The following is a 17655-nucleotide window of genomic DNA, read 5'->3' on the forward strand; positions in this document are numbered from 1 at the left end:
CCAGAAGAAAATGAAAATTTGAATTTGAAGAACTACATGCACCCCGGTGTTCACAGCAGCCTTATATCCAAAGACAAGATATAAAAGGAACATAAGTGTCCATCAACAGATGAATGGACAAACATATGGTATAAGTATGTATGTGTCTGTGTGTGTATATATATACACATATATATATATATATATGTAATGGAATATTACTCGGCCATAAAAATGAAAATCTGCCATTTGTAACAACGTGATTCACCTGGAGGTTATTATGCTTAGTCAAACAAGTGAGACAGAGAAAAATAGATACTGTATGTCTTCACCTATATGTGAAATCTAGAAAAAATTTTAAAAATGAATATAACAAAGCAGAGACAGATTCACAGATACAGAACAAACTAGTTTTCACCAGTGTTGAGAGGGGTCAGAGAAGGGGAAAGATACGGCTAGGTGATTAAGAGGTACAAACTGCTGGTATAAAATAAATAAATATATAAATATGCAATACACCACACAGGGAATATAGCAAATACCTTATAGTAAGTTTCAATGGAGTGTAATCTATAAAAACACTGAATCACTATGTTGTACACCTGAAACTAATATATCATTTTAAATCAATTACACTTCAATTTAAAAAAAAAAGAAATGGATAAAGCTCACCCAGTTATGATGCTATAGCCATCAAAGGATTATTAAGCACTGCCTACTTTGAATCACAAAGACAAATTCACATAGAACAGCCTTGAAATTTCCCATGGTTCATTAACTGCTATTTGCTTTTTCTCTACTGATGTTTAAAAAAAATAGCTGGCCTATAGTTGACATTCCACATTTTGTATTTGTATTCCAGCCAAATATCACCAGCTTTTAAAATTCAAGCACATAACTATACAATTATGGTGCTTTCACGGAATACAATACCTCAATTACATCATTATACAAGTGCCTTCCTCTGAGTATAAAGTCACACAAAACTGTGTATTCTGTAGGGATGGGTACAGCTAAGTGGAAGAGCACACGCCTAACATGCACAACATCCCAGGTTCAATCCCCAGCATCTCCAGAAAAAGAAAAAAAAAATTCAGAGAACAGAAGAGGATCAGGCCACGCTGTCAGGGTGCCTGTACTGCGCCCGATCAGAGCTTTTTACCCTGTCAGTCGATGCAGATGCTGCAGGTGTCCTGCCCACATCCCCTACCCTTACTTCTTCAGAGCACTCTGGCCTGAATTCCAGCCATTTGCATTTTTGCCTGAGGATTTTCTTTGACCCCTTGGACCTTCTCTGCCTGCAGTGCGACTGGCCTGAGGTATCAGTAAATTCATGTACCCCAGGAACAGCCCTTCACCAGGGAGGGGTTATGAGCTGTTGTATAATCACCCCACTCTCTCCTAATAGGTGGGTTCACTGAGTGATGCATTAAAACTGGCCGCAGGTTGACGCTCCAGTGCAGCTCACCTGGAGAGATCTTTGCCCGCTGCCTTCCTTTCCCTGCCTCACGTCCCCACTCCCCTACCCTTGTTCCCTAGGATCCCCTCCAAAATAAAGCACTTGCTCCTGAATCTTTGTCTCAGGGTGTGCTTTTAGGAGCAACCCGAACTAAGAGACAAGTAGAAGGAACCCAGCAAGGTCAGGCAAAGAGAGGAATCTGTCCGCGGGAAGCAGCAAGCTGCAGCGGGGTCTCGGGGAGAATGGGATCGAGGGCTGCACGTGGCCAGACTCCCTGTCACATTCCCTCTGGGGGCCAGCCTCATCCTCTCAGCCCGACCTCCTCCTGGCTACAAGCATGACCATCCAGCGCCCCGGGCCTTTCACCTCTGTGGAGAAAAGGGAACCCTCCTACACTGGTTGTGGGATTGCAGTTTGGGCAGTCACTGTGGAAAACAGTATGGAGAATCCTCAAAAGACTAGGAATAGACTTACCGTATGACCCAGGAACCCCGCTCCTGGGCATATATCCAGAAGGAAACCTACTTCAGGAGGACACCTGCACCCCATTGTCCATAGCAGCAAAATTTACAATAGCCAAGACATGGAAACAGCCTAAATGTCCATCAATAGATGACTGGATGAAGAACTGCTATTTTTATACAATGGAATACTACTCAGCCTTAAAAACCGACAACATAATGTCATTTCCAGCAACACGGATACTCCTGGAGAATGTCATTCTAAGTGAAGTAAGCCAGAAAGACAAATAAAAATACCATATGAGATCGCTCAAATGTGCAATCTAAACAAACAAACAAACAAAGCATAAATACAGAATAGAAATACACTCACAGACATAGAATATAAACTTGTGGTTCCCAAGGGGGTGGGGGATGGGAAAACATAGACTGGGATTTCAGAATTGTAGAATACATAAACAAGATTATATACTGTATAGCACAGGGAAATATATAAAAGGTCTTATCTTAGCTCACAGAGAAAACAAATGTGACAATGAATATATGCATGTTCACGTATAACTGAAAAATTATGCTCTACACACGAGTTTGACAGATATTGGAAAATGATTATGAATCAATAGAAAAAGGCTAAAAAAACAAAGACAGGATAAGGGAAATCACACAATCTGAACATGACATACAGAAGCAAGTGAAAACTAATGGAATTCATGTATTTCAAACCTGAGATAATAAGAAGTATACCATTCTATGAATCTAAGGGGCCCCAGATGGAAAAGAAAGAGAAAAGGGTTTGGAAAAGGGAACTGAAGGAATCTGACTAAAATTTTCCAAACTGAAGAAACAATCAGCTCTCCCAATACAGGAAACACAGTGGGATCCAAAAAAGATAAACACAGAGAGACCTACAACAAGACATGTTGTCATGAAAAGGACCTCATTTCAAGATAAAGAAACGATTTTAATTGCACCAAAATTAAAACAAGTCAATCACAAGAGAACTTCCATCAGGCTTTCAGCATCTTTCTCAACACAAACCTTGCAGGCCAAAAAGGGAGTTCACAGAGAGAGACAAATCCATGAATGAGAACAACGTGCAATCTAGCATAACCTATGCCACAAGACAACACTTTAGAATAACCGGAGAGATCAAAAGTTTCACAGACACGCAAACAAGGAAAGAATCTTGCAATAAGAAACTTACCCCGCAAGAAAGATTGAGAATTTTAGACCCTGATGAGAAAAGAAGCAGGATAATCTAGAAATGAGAAAACCATCATTGGAAAGGCAATAAAGGCAAGAATTTGTGAAAGAATAAACATAAAGTTGTAAAACACAGCATCAAAATCATTAAGGATGGGAGAGGGAAGCCAGGATATAGAGATTTGTTTCCATTCTTTTCAGGATGTGTTTCAGATTATATAATCATCTGTTTAAAGACAACAGAGAGAGAAATGGGTTAATGTATTTGAGAATCAGGGTGACCACAGACCAAAAGCACACAATGGACTCACAAAAACCAAAGAGAAACCAAGGTAATAAAAAAGGAAATACTCAAAAGGCAGTTAAGGTGTATTTAAGACACAACAACCCAGTATCACTGCTAGCAAATATTCTTCACACATGTTAAAACAACAGATTATTACAAAAAAGATGTATGTATAAATGTTCAAAATGTGAATTCATACTAACGGAAAATGTACTAACCCAAATGTCTATTATTATAAGAAGGGGTAAATAGTTTCTGATACACTCTTACATGCCATACATAAAGAATGAATGCATGGCATATTAAGCAATATGACTAGTATGAAGGTCATATTCATATAAAGAAGATGTTGTACGCAAAAATAGGACTGAGAGAAAATGGACAGCCACTAACCTGTGAACTGGGATGGACTTCATGTCCATTAAAGTGAGATTTGCATATTCTTGACTTCCAATTCAATGGATTCATAGAATTTGTGATCATCAATGCCTGTCTTCTTTCACTTAGAATGGTTTTCAAGTCCGGAAATTCATTAACAAAAGGTTACACAAACTGGAAGGAAATATTCAAAAAGTTTTTCTTACACATTATATATTCTCTTCGTTCTTATCTTGCAAACATGGTAAAACATTACCACTATGCATTCCTAAAATTTTGAACATTCAAATTTGAATACATTTCTGAAATCAATTTGCTTATAAGGGTAAAATAGGCTACAATTCCAAAATTATTGCCAACACTAATTAAGGAAAACAGGGAGCAATCAAAAGGGCTACAGCAACCAAAAGAGGATCTCAAGCTCCAATCTCAAATCTGAGAATTTGGATGACGATAAATACTGGCTTCACCTTGCAAAAGCTTCTCGTCTGAAAGACAGCTGTCTCTGCCCTTTCCTCTCTGCAGGTGGAAGTTCAGGTAACATGAGATAACTTACCAAGCACAGTATGTGACACGCAGTGTTCACAAATGGTTTGCTTCCTTCATTCAACACAAGAGACACCCTCCCATGAAGGTTTTGTGGAAGGGAGCCTCCAATTCCACATGTCTCCATCAGCACAAAAGACGACAGGTGCTTGGTTCTCTTAAAGCAACAAATCAATAAAACACCGTCACCCCGATTCCACGGACGCTTCTGAGGGATCTCAAGCCAGCCCTGGGAGCCTGCACTTGCTTCTCCAAAAACTCCATCTGGGCTGCATACACATTGAGCGCTCAAGCCTCAGAAGGAAAAGCCCGCAGTCATTGTGCAAAGACATCTACATGCCTATCTGCTACTAGGAAAGCTGAGTCGGGCTCAAAGCAGGGCGGTGGCGGGGGGAGCGTCAACTGAGGTCGAAAACCAAATGACACTTGAAGGAACCAAGACAGCGATGCTGACTTACCCTTCCTGAACCGCGAACAGTACCACAGCAGAATCCATTTAGGAACTTCAGGTTTGAAACTTTCCACACCAACACTGCTGCCAATTCATGCTTTCAAGGAAGCTTACTCAGGAGAGCACCACTGGCACCTCAGAAGATGCTGAAGCTAAGCCGTCAGCGGGATACACAAGCGAGGGGTCGAAACGAGACAATGATCCTGGGTTTCTGCACACACGCCTCTGACAACCAATATCCTGACGATGGCCGCAACCGCCTTGAACATCTGGAGGAATTGGCGGCTTCATTGGGGTGGTCAAGGGAAGGCCGCGAGGGGTGCACCCTGGGGCGGGGGCTCAAGTTCCCGTCCTGGGGGTCACGAAGGGCCCCACCGGGGCGCGGCCCCCACGCCCTGAGCCCCTCCCCGACTCCCCGCGCTGAGCGAGGGCCGACCTGGAAGCTGCGGGAGCAAAGCCCCAGCAAGAGCGGCCAGGCCCTGCCCCAGTGCCTGGCGCGCAGAAGACTGGGCGGTTTGGCGGGGGTCGGAGTCTGCGCTGGAATCAGGGTCGAGGGTCCTAGGCCAAGGCCGCGGCTGCGAACGCCTAGGTCGGGTGTGAAGCTGCGCGGGGGTGCACGGCCGGCACACGGGGTGCGGACAATCACGACATCACGACACAGGATCCTTCCCCGATGTACCAGAGGTTGCTGTAGGGCAGCCCCACGTCGCACGCCTGCCCGCGGACCATGTTGGAGACCGTGTCCCCCTACGCCGCCATCACCGTCGCCTTCGCCGCCGCCGCTGCCTCTACCATGGAAACCGACGCGGACGCCACCGGCGCTGCCAAAGCTCTGGGCTGGCCCGTCCGTGGCCGCCGCTTGGCTCAAGCTGCGCCTCCTAAAGGGACCGCGGCGCTGCCTGTGCAGCCGGCGCCGCTGGCAGGCTGAGGAGGGACAGCGGCGCTCAGAAGAGCCCCGGGCCGCTGGGAACGACTGCCGCCTCCCTGCCTGCCTGCCTGATAAAGGGGCGGGCCGGCGGCCGGGCCAAGGGCGTGGCCGAGGAGGGCACGGGGGCGGGGCCGGGCTGCGTGCATGAGGAGTGGCTCCTTAGGCCAGGGGGCGGGGTTGCGCGCTCAGGGCCAAGACACGTGTGCGAACTGGTATCCGCCCTGATTTGCATTCTCGCCTAAGAGTTCTTCCTAACAAACATGAGCCGTTTTCACAAGAACAGCTCGCCCAGTAGCGACAGCATTGGGTGAGATGTCTGTGTTCCCCAGGACTGGGTAGGAGCTGGGATCCAGGCTGAGGGGTGTGGGTGTTCCGGTCTCCATCCTTTGGAGCTGGCCGAGGGCCCACGGTGTCAGAGCAGGAGAACCGACACGTTCATATAGTTAAGAGGATCCATCAATGATGGACAGGAGCACAGCAGGGAAAAAGACCACTGCTGTGTCCCAAAACTCCCATTCCCCCTCCCCCAATCTGCCTAGCCTTCATCATAGCATGTGCTGGCCCAACTCTAGAGCCTTTCCTTCTCACCCCAACTAACATGCTCTAATCTCTCTTGGACAATGCTTCACTGTTCGCCCTGCTTCCCCCTTGGACATTTTACATTTCCCAGACTCGGAGTTCAGATTTCCAGGCACTTATGAAGATTTTGGAAGTGTGAGTGGTTCATTGAGGGGTCGGGGGTGAGGAATGTGGGATTTTAAGTTTAACTATACGAATTCACTCAGGTGCCTGACCTGAAGGCATCCATTTCCTGAAGGGTACTGGGCAGAAGAGGTGCCGGACAGCCTGGGAGGGGTCCCGACAGTCTAGCCAGAAGGCGAGGGATCTCTCATGGAAGCCAAGCTTCCAGTGTTGCCCTCACTTTGCCCCTCAATTTGCAAGGACCTGGGAACCGGCAAAGGTCACATCAGCCAGGGACAAGGCCTGCCGAAAGCAGTGTTTTTGCCCGGAGCCTGTCAGACCAGGGGTGCTGGCATGGGGGTTGCAAGGCGACGTGGAAGATCTTGCTTCTGATGTACCTGCCTCCCTTTCTCTCATCTTGCCTAGATATGGTTTCAAAACCGGAGAGCTCGGCACCCAGAGCAGAGCAGAGGGGCGCCTGTCAAGGCCAGGGCAGAAGACCCCGATGCCAGACCAGCCCCGACTGTCTAATAGGACCAAAGGCCCCCGCCCAACATCCACAACGGTGCTCATCAATTGCCTCCAACTGATCCACTGGACAGCTTCCAGTTCCTTGCCGCAGCAGCCCCTCCTCGGTACCCCAGGTTCTTTGTGCCTTGTACTCCCCCTGGTGGCTGGGTGGGCCAGCCATTGATGCTCCTGGTGGTCCAGCACACCCAGGCTTGGCAGGGAGTTGAGAACCCTCCACATCTGGGAACAGACCCCAGCGGCACTACAGCAGGGCCGAGTCCAGGAGGGGGTCCCGCACCCGTGCACGCGGCACTCACGCCCTCTGCCCACGGAGGGCCCTGCCCGCACGACAGCCTGCACCCTGGTGCAGTAGCACCCCTTCAGCCTGTCCCCCACAGCGGTCCTCCACAGACCGGGCAGCATCCGGCTCAGCCAGGCAGCCCCCACATGGCAATTCTGCAGCCCAAACAGGCCCAGACACACCTGTGGCAGCAGCAGGCCCCATGGGATCAACTCAGGTCTCCTCCGCTCCACACGCAGACCCAGCCCTCAGGCGCCACCGGCTCAGGGAGCCTCTTAGATGAACTCTTGTCAGACGCCAGCCTTCTGGAAAAGGCACAAACTTTCTTGAGCAACGGCACCCCGGAAGAGGGACTCTGGCCAACCCTGGAAGAACCCCTCAGAGATGACGAATTCCAAGCCCTCCTGGACATGCTGCCAGGCTCACCAGGGCCTCAGGAAAGCCTTTGGTCGAGCCCAATTCAGGCCTCTTTCCCTGGGATGCCGAGCCACGGCTGAGAACAAAGGACGAGGAGCCAGCCACACTCCTAGGGCTCGGCAGCAAGGGCAAGGCGCCCAGACTGCCGGCGCCACTGCGTGGCCTCCCTCAGCCCTGCCGTGCTCCCCGGGCGCTCTCAGGACGCACGGGCACTAGCTGGGGCATCCTCCCTGATGTCGGAAGGGATGCTAGCATGCCAACCAGCAAGAGGATGGCCCAAGTCCTCTTGCCTTAGAGGTGGATTTGTGGGTTCTCTCTGACATTTCCTTGATCCAATAAACCTGGCTTTGAACTCAACGCAAAGTCTTTGGCTCTGTTTTGGTCCCTTTGTAGTCTGGGCCCCAGCATCCATGCCACTCCTCAGAGATTCACCATGTCCCCCGTTGCCTGGGAATGAATGGGAAGGGGGTCGGGGGCCCTTGATAAGAATCCAGCTTCTACTTGCAAACTAGATTCTCTTGGAATTCCTACAACAATGAACCACCGTCACTGGGATTCTGGGAGCAAGAGAGCTTCCATTAGGGCCAGTACAGGGGAGCACCGTTACTCAACACTCCTAGCACTTCTCTTGGTTCCCAGATTATAGCCAGATTATTCTCAGCAGGGCTCCAATTAACCAAGGTGCTGGGGACATCAGGCAGGCAATCAATCTCTCTCTCTCGCTCACGCCCTCCATCCCTACCTCCCTCAATTGCGTGTCTCCTTCTGCCTCTCTCTGGTTCTCTCTCTCTCTCTCTCTCTCCCCCTTTCTTATGGTCTCTTGGCCACAAATACTTGCAGCGCACACACACACACACACACACACAAACACACAAGCATCGTTTGAACCAAGTGCTGGTAGAATTAGACTCATCCCCAATTGTTGCTGAAGAAACATGCAGTCTCCATCTCAGTGCACATGGATGAGACTCATGAACAAGGGTGGCAAAACAGTACACTAAAGATGGCCCATTATGTGTTTTGGGTTTCCATGTTTCAAGGATCTAGGGCCTAGGCTCAGCTCAAATGTCAGATGGGTTTGTATGTTGCAGCCAAATATTTCTTCCTAGCACAGCTCTGCCACCATTCTCAAGGAAGCTTTGGAATTCCCCTTCTCCTTCTCTTCTTCCTCCTCCTCCTGCTTGTCCTCGACTCCCCCTCCCCTCCCCCTTCCCTCTCACCTCCCCCACAACCACCCCTCGCCCTCCCCTCCCTTCCCTCTCCTCCTGCCCAGGTATTCGATTTTTGAAAACACACCCTCGCTTCCCATCTCTATCCTACTGGGTCCATCTTGGCTGAGGCGGGGCTACCGTTGCACTCCCCAACGTGATTTGAGTTGTCTGTCTCTTCTCCCAAGTGCTGGTGCCGGGCCCTCCTTTTCAGCTCTGGTTTCTTGCCTGACTTTCCCGGACTCGCGCCGTCCAGAGAAGGAATGATGGTCTGCAGGTAGCCTGGTTCCATGTCTTTTCACCATCAAACGATTTGGCCTTGCTTCCCTTTTGGCGGCTTCGGCTGGGGAGTTCGCTTAGGAATGCATTCCGTCCGTTTGCGTGGGCCGGATTCCCGACGGCGGAGCACCCGATGCCGTTGGGCATGCGTCCTTGGGGCTGCTGGAGAGCTTCTGACCTGGGTTGACCTGGGAGATGGCCCCAGGCGACTGAGGGCTGCTCCCCGCTCCCCTCCCCCTCCCGCTCTTCCCCCACCGCTCCCCCTCTTCTCCCCTCCCCCACCCACTGTTGCAAGGTGCACTGGGCCTGGCTTCCCTGGGAGACAGGCTTGCCAAGAGAACTGCTTGGACGTAGCCGGGTGTAGCTGCCACGTTTTGGCCTGGATGGACTTTAGGGGACCGGACCCTCATCAGGCCTCCCTGGAAAGGCTTTGAAGATGCTGGCAGACAGGAGGGGCAACTAGCCATGTTGGATTCGCCCAGGACAAGCCTCGCACGTCGAAGCCACCTCATGTGGCCCAGCTTGTGTGGTAGTGGTGTCTGCCCCTGTCTTCTGGCACTCCCTGGCCCGTGAGGAAGGGGGCGGGCTTCACATGACAGCTGGAAAAGTTTCCCAAGTTTGTGACCAAAGAGCATGACCCGTGTGTCGAATCCCATTCAGCCTTCCTATTGGAATGAGCGGGACCTCAGCCTCCAGTCAAGGAAATGCCTCAGGCCTGGAATGCAATGAGGTCCAGGAGATGCCGAGGGAAGTGGGAAGTAGGCACCGGGAAGCTAGTCCCTCCACACTGGAAAGAAGAGTGGGGCCAAGCCTTGTCACCACGAAGCCAGGGCCGGGGAACGCCAGGGAGAGCAAACACTGTGTGGAACGGGAAAACGTGTGAAAACCAGAGAGCCCTGGAGTCCATTCAGCCCGGGGAACGGAGGATGCCAGGCTTCCAAATAAAGGTCCTTGCTGGCCTCTGGATTGGCCTTTTAGTCCAAGTCCCCTAACGTGGAAACATGGGCAATGGGAAGACTTCAACGTTCTCAAGGTGGAAGGGGGGGCTGGGATCCCGAGGCAGCGATTTCCATAAATAGGGGCGGGGCGTGCCCGATCCCTTGATAAGGCCCGTGCTCCCGGGAACTCAGCATTTGGCCAGCAGCCTCTGTGCCGGACGGGTGTCTCTCCGGCCATGGATGACTCACGCACGTCCAACGGTAAGTAGACATCAGCACCTGGGCTCTCCTGCTGGCTCATCTGAAATGCTTTCCTGCCCTCTCAGGGGTGTGGACGAGGGGAGAAATGGCCCCCTGAGACTGCAGGGAAGGCTTTGGCTGGGCTGTGTTTAAGGAAGCCATTGGGCCAAATGATTGAGAGTGGCTGAGGAAGTTTTGTTTTTCCTTTCATTAATCTCTGTGGCCCCGTTGAAATGGACATGGGAGCGGTAGCCCTGTGGCCCACCCACAGCTCCTCTCTCACAAGTCCTGACGTGCAGCTGCACAGAAAGCTGCATCCGTTGTCCAAGGCTTCCGACTGCAGGAAGCGCATTTATAGTGGACCACGTTTGGACATTTGAGTTGGTGTCGCTGGTTCTTTCTCATGGTGGATTAGCAGCTCTCTCTCGGCTTGAGTTCCATGGGAAAGGGTCCATTTCTCTGCTGTCCCAGGAAATAGTCCACACGCAGAATTCCCAAGAAGCACGGCAGGAGCATAGGTTCCCTTGCCACCAAACTCCACACTAGGGCTCGGGAGGCACTGATCCCAGAAGCCCTTGAATTGCCTCCCACTCCACTCCAAAGTAGGGAGTGGGGCCTGTGGGCAGGGGCGGCCTGGGGCACTTGTGGGGTTGGGGCTTTCTGAAGGGGAAGCCCCCAAGGCCAGGCTACCGTGTGCTCCATGACTTCTGTCCGAAGAAATCTCACTGGAGCAGGCAAGCAGAAAGGGTGCTTGTGAAGGAAGCGTCGCTTGCGGTGCGCAAGCCATGCCTTGCGTCCTTCCAGGCAGACACCTTGACACCCTAGTTTGGCATCTGACAGCGGCTAGCAGGGAATTCCTTTCTCAGGAGGGCTGATGTTCTAGAGTTTGAATACACTTCAGGAAATCCAAGTCGTCCCGAAGCCCGGGACGTGCCCGATACCACGTCGGGCTTTCCACAGAACGTGTGAAACAAGCACAGTCCTATTCCTCTGCATCACAAAAACAAGTGTCCACTAGGACAGGGCTCCATCACACCAAGCTTTCCACAGAGAAAGAATTGCATGTACGCAGCCAGTCCACATGACACGTTGACGTCCAGGATGGGGTGCTCCTCCTCTGTGGTGTCCCAGCGCGGGCACCGTCAGAATCAGGGTCGGGGCACGAGGGCCGCAATGTGGGTATCCGACACAACCTACCCACATGTGGCCGTGCTTGGCTTGATTTTCAGGTAGTTCAAGCAAGTGTGCCATGGATGTGTGAGGAGCCGCAAGGCGGGCTCTTCTAGCTGGCCTAAAGTTCGAGGTCCATCCTGCCAGGGGCCATCCACACATTCCACGGCCGGCAGACGGCGGCCGCGTCCCCTGGGTGGGAATATCTTCCACCCATTTGGAACGTGAGCCTGTTGTCCTAGGCCTTCCCAGCTGCATGCTTTGTAGCTCTGTGGGCTGCCGCTGGGTGGGGGTAGATCCCAAGAGCATGCACCTTCTCATCTTTGCTACTTGGCAAAGATGGAAGGCCCAGGGTCTCCCCTTCAGCAGGGCTTTGCGTGTGCTTCCGTTAGATAGAAAGGGATGTTCATCTGTACACTTGGGTCTACTCCCCCCGGCCTCCCGGACACAAAAGGCAGGCTGGCGTGGCCCCACCCATAATCACCCGGCACCACCGTTGGTGCGGCTGAACGGATTCCCTCTCAGACGTTTCCTCCTCTTGTCTTTGGCAGGCCCACGCCCAAGTGGACAGCGGAGAAGGAGGCTGGTTCTGAAGCTCAGTCAAAAGGACGCTCTGCAAGCCCTCTTTCAACAGAACCCCTACCCTGGCATCAAGGCCCGAGAAAGCCTGGCCCGAGACCTGGGCATTCCCGAAAGCAGAATTCAGGTAAATCTCAGTCTCTGAATTCCTCCTCTCTCGGGGTCCGTGTCCGGACGCCCCCCACCCCGGCCCAAGCCGTGTGGAGTCCCACTTCCAGGTCGGGAAGCTGGCTGCCGAGGCTTAGCCTGGCTTTGTCTCTCGTGCGTTGGGAGGGACCCGAAGATAAGCCAGCCAGCATCAGGAAAAGGGGGGTCCTCTAATGAGCGTCTGTGCTGCAGGGTTTGTACGTGGCTTCCGAGCCCAATATGCAATTGGCTACAGACACTTGGTGGTGGAGGGCACGCTAGGGAGAGGACCCGTCTCCTGCCCTTGGTGCTCCTGGTCTGGGTGCTTGAGGCAAGCCTGGACTCCACTCCCGAGAAGGAATGGCTGTCCCTTGGGAGAACAGGGCCAGGGGGAGCTGAGTGGCCCTGGGTCCTATGCCAACGGGTGGGCAGGAATCCAAGCCCAGGGAACGAGGGTGCGTGAGGCTGCTCGTGCCAGGAGTTCGGTCCTTTGTGGCTCACCCCCGAGGCACTACCGCTGCTCAAGGTGTCCTGTCTGGTCAGCTGGGAGAGGAGTCCTGAAAGGGGAGAACCGCAGGAGCAGGAGCACAGTGCCTGCGACATTTCAAGGGGCACTAACACGCGCAGGCTTCCCTTACTGAACTGACTGGCAGGTTCAACAAACTGCCCACCCAGCCCCATCAGAGATGCCTAAAAATGCAAACAAACACGCCCACACCCTCACCGACACCCATACCCACCCCAATGGCCACACCTTCACCAACCCCAACCCCAACCCCCGCCACCCTGCCCTCCCCTAAGCCTCACCCGACCTCACTCGCCCTCACTCCGCTGCACCCTACCCTTCTCCACACCACTCCACTCCACTCCACTCCATCCACACCTAACTCTGCACTTGTTTCTTGGGGAACGAGGAAGGCAACATGTGGCTTCACAGTTGAAGACAGTGACACAGATTTCAAAGGTGGGGATCGGGTACCTAAGAGCCTCCAGACCTGGAAGTGGCAGGACCTTGTGCTCCTAAGAGCTCCCTGGCAAGGGGTCATTTCCAGGCAGCATGGGCTTTTCAGGGGGTTGCCCGCGTTCAGTGAATTTTGGACAAGAGCACTCACCTATGCGTGGTGTGTTAGGAAAGGGTGCTGTCCATGGGGCTAGAAGGGAGAACAGAGGAACATTCCTCGGGCACTGAGCATGGCCAAAAAGGAGGCACAAAGACTCAGAGGGAGCAAGTGAGAGAAACAAGAGAGAGAAATGGACACAGGGTCAGAGACAGGGACTGAGAGAAAGGAAAAGACAAACAGGCATAAACAGGTAGACTGATAGGAGCGGAGAGTGAGGCTACCAGGCCAACAGGGACCGTGGCAGGTTTGACAAGAATGGAAAATGTCAAGAGAGACAGAGAGCTAACCAGAGGGAGAAAGAAATGGAGAGAGAGAGAGAGATGATCAGGGAGAGTGGGTCGGGGGAGGAAATGAGGGAAAGTGAGAGGAGGAGAGAGAGAGAGAATATTAGCAAGCTCCTTCAGACTGACTTTGGGAAGGGAAACATTGCCTCCTGCCTCACGGGTTTTCGTCTCTGGATTCCAGAGGGAGGATGGCAGGGGAAATGCTGATTTTCTTCCGTGCGGATTGTGTTTTCTGGAATCCTGTGCAGTTCTTCCGAGGTGAAAGCCATAATCTGTGGCAAGTTCAGTCCCTTTGGGGGCTAAATCCTTCCCCTGGGGGCACATGGAGTCTACAGTTTGTCCATTCTTGGCTTGTCTGTTTGTTCTGTGGTGAATCACTGTGATAGCTCTTGAGATCTATCCCTAAGCATTTGAGTGACAAGGGTTTTTCTCCTTCTACTTAGGTTTGGTTCCAAAACCAACGAAGAAGAAGCCTAAGGCAGAGCCGTCCGCCATCGGAGAACATCTTACCAGACGGGCAATCGCATCCAATGCACGAGACTCAGGCTCTGACTCAAGGTGAGTCCCTGGCTTTCCAAAGGCATTTTCCCAGAAGGGTTCCTGGAGACAGATTCATCTCTGAACGTGGGTGACAAGGAGTCAGCAGAGAAGCCTTAGGAGAGGAAACGAGCCTTCCTGGCCCTTGCACTGCTGGTGCTCAGACCATGAGCATCGTGGCCCTGTGTGGAGGGTGGGGTCTTGCATGGCCAGGAAGGCTTTAAATCCTCTGGTCCTGAAACTGTCCGAAGTGCAGAATTCCCTTCTCTTATCAACTCACAAAGATTGCCCTCGGGCTCCTTTGGTCCTTAAGCAAGCTTTGTTCCAGCATTGTCCCATCAGGGCTTCAGAGCACTCCAGAAAACATGCTGGGAAAACAACCAAACAGCAAACTAGAGAAACAAGCAAACAAACATTCAAGCAATAAATAAAGTTTTAAAAGTGAATAATTAAAATGAAAAATGGAAACCGTGAGTGTGTGTGTGTGTGTGTGTGTGTGTGTATGGGTGTGTCTCTGTGGGTGTGTCTGTGTGGATGTGTCTGTGTGGGTGGGGGAATGCATTGTGCCTGTGTATACTTATACATACACATGATAATACACTATAGACATCGAGATAGTTATATGTATATAAATATATATGTGTATAGATAATCTATCTAACTCTCTATTTATAATCTATCTATCGATCTATCAACCTATGAAAATCAATACCTACCTATCTCTCAATCTATCTGTCTCTCTCTGTACCTATCATCGATCGATCGATAGATCTATCTCTCTTTCTATCTATCTATCAATCTATCTATCTATCTATCTATCAATCCCTCTATCTCTCTATCTACCTACGTATCTATCTGATGTGCCATTTCCTACATACGGCAGATTTTGTGTGCACTGAATGTGAAGTGGGCTTCATTGTCCCCTCTTCTTTGTTTGCGCTCCTTTAGATCGCCGCCCAAAAGAGGCCGGGAGAAAGCGCACATTCATCTCACCCTCTCAAACAAGGATCCTCGTGCAAGCCTTTGAGAGGGACCGCTTTCCTGGCATTGCAACCAGGGAAGAATTGGCTCGTCAAACGGGACTTCCCGAACCTCGGATCCAGGTAAGGTCTCAGCAGGTGGAAGACGGTTTGTCCCAAGGTGGGAGGGCCGTTTTCCTCCCGCGCTGGTGCTGGATATACGTAGGCACTTGAGATGGTTTTGGATGTTTGGGTGGGTCATTGGGGGGTTGGGGAGAGGGATGGGGTGGGTAAGTTTCCCCATAGGCATTCACTCAGGTGCCTGACCTGAAGGCATCCATTTCCTGAAGGGGACGGGGCAGAGGAGGTGCCGGACAGCCTGGGAGGGGTCCCGACATTCTAGCCAGTCGGCGAGGGATCTCTCATGGAAGCCAGGCTTCCAGTGTGGCCCTGACTTTGCCCCTCATTTTGCAAGGACCTGGAGACCGGCAAAGGTCACATGACCCTGGGTCAAAACCTAGCCGAAGGCAGTGTTTTTGCCCGGAGCCTGTTAGACCAGGGGTGCTGGCATGGCGGTTGCAAGGCGACTTGGAAGATCTTGCTTCTCATGAACCTGTCTCCCTTTCTCTCATCTTGCCTAGATATGGTTTCAGAACCGGAGAGCTCGGCACCCGGAGCAGAGCAGTGGGGCGCCTGCCAAGGCCCGGGCAGAAGACCCCGATGCCAGACCAGCCCCGACTGTCCCATCGGACCAACGGCCCCCGCCCAACATCCACCACGGCGCTCATCACTTGCCTCCAACTGATCCACTGGACAGCTTCCGGTCCCTTGCCGCGGCAGCCCCTCCTCTGTCCCCCAGCTTCTTTGTGCCTTGTGCGCCCCCTGGTGGCTGGGTGGGCCAGCCACTGATGCTCCTGGTGCTCCAGCCCACCCCGGCTTGGCAGGGAGTTGAGAACCCTCCACATCCGGGAACAGACCCAAGCGGCACCACAGCAGGGCCGAGTCCAGGAGGGGGTCTCGCACCCGTGCACGCGGCACTCACGCCCTCTGCCCACGGAGGGCCCTGCCCGCACCACAGCCTGCACCCTGGCGCGGCAGCACCCCCTCAGCCTGTCCCCCGCAGCGGTCCTCCACAGACCGGGCAGCATCCGGCTCAGCCGCGCAGCCCCCACGCGGCAATTCTGCAGCCCGAACAGGCCGAGACACACCTGTGGCAGCAGCAGGCCCCATCGGATCAACTCACGTCTCCTCCGCTCCACACGCAGACCCAGCCCTCAGGCGCCACAGGCTCAGGGAGCCTCTTAGATGAACTCTTGTCAGACGCCAGCCTTCTGGAAAAGGCACAACCTTTCCTGAGCGACGGCACCCCGGAAGAGGGACTCTGGCCAACCGTGGAAGAACCCCTCAGCGATGACGAATTCCAGGCCCTCCTGGACATGCTGCCAGGCTCACCAGGGCCTCAGGAATGCCTTTGGTCGAGCCCAATTCAGGCCTCTTTCCCTGGGATGCCGAGCCACGGCTGAGAACAAAGGACGAGGAGCCAGCCACACTCCTAGGGCTCGGCAGCAAGGGCAAGGCGCCCAGACTGCCGGCGCCACTGCGTGGCCTCCCTCAGCCCTGCCGTGCTCCCCGGGCGCTCTCAGGACGCACGGGCACTAGCAGGGGCATCCTCCCTGATGTCGGAAGGGATGCTAGCATGCCAACCATCAAGAGGATGGCCCAAGCCCTCTTGCCTTAGAGGTGGATTTGTGGGTTCTCTCTGACATTTCCTTGATCCAATAAACCTGGCTTTGAACTCAACGCAAAGTCTTTGGCTCTGTTTTGGTCCCTTTGTAGTCTGGGCCCCAGCATCCATGCCACTCCTCAGAGATTCACCATGTCCCCCGTTGCCTGGGAATGAATGGGAAGGGGGTCGGGGGCCCTTGATAAGAATCCAGCTTCTACTTGCAAACTAGATTCTCTTGGAATTCCTACAACAATGAACCACCGTCACTGGGATTCTGGGAGCAAGAGAGCTTCCATTAGGGCCAGTACAGGGGAGCACCGTTACTCAACACTCCTAGCACTTCTCTTGGTTCCCAGATTATAGCCAGATTATTCTCAGCAGGGCCCCAATTAACCAAGGTGCTGGGGATATCAGGCAGGCAATCAATCTCTCTCTCTCGCTCACGCCCTCCAACCCTACCTCCCTCAATTGCGTGTCTCCTTCTGCCTCTCTCTGGTTCTCACTCTCTCTCTCTCTCTCTCTCTCTCCCCCTTTCTTATGGTCTCTTGGCCACAAATACTTACAGCGCACACACACACACACACACACAAACACACAAGCATCGTTTGAACCAAGTGCTGGTAGAATTAGACTCATCCCCAATTGTTGCTGAAGAAGCTTGCAGTCTCCATCTCAGTGCACATGGATGAGTCTCATGAACAAGGGTGGCAAAACAGTACACTAAAGATGGCCCATTATGTGTTTTGGGTTTCCATGTTTCAAGGATCTAGGGCCTAGGCTCAGCTCAAATGTCAGATGGGTTTGTATGTTGCAGCCAAATATTTCTTCCTAGCACAGCTCTGCCACCATTCTCAAGGAAGCTTTGGAATTCCCCTTCTCCTTCTCTTC

Source organism: Vicugna pacos, chromosome 17, assembly GCF_048564905.1.
Source record: "Vicugna pacos chromosome 17, VicPac4, whole genome shotgun sequence".
Taxonomy (NCBI): domain Eukaryota; kingdom Metazoa; phylum Chordata; class Mammalia; order Artiodactyla; family Camelidae; genus Vicugna; species Vicugna pacos.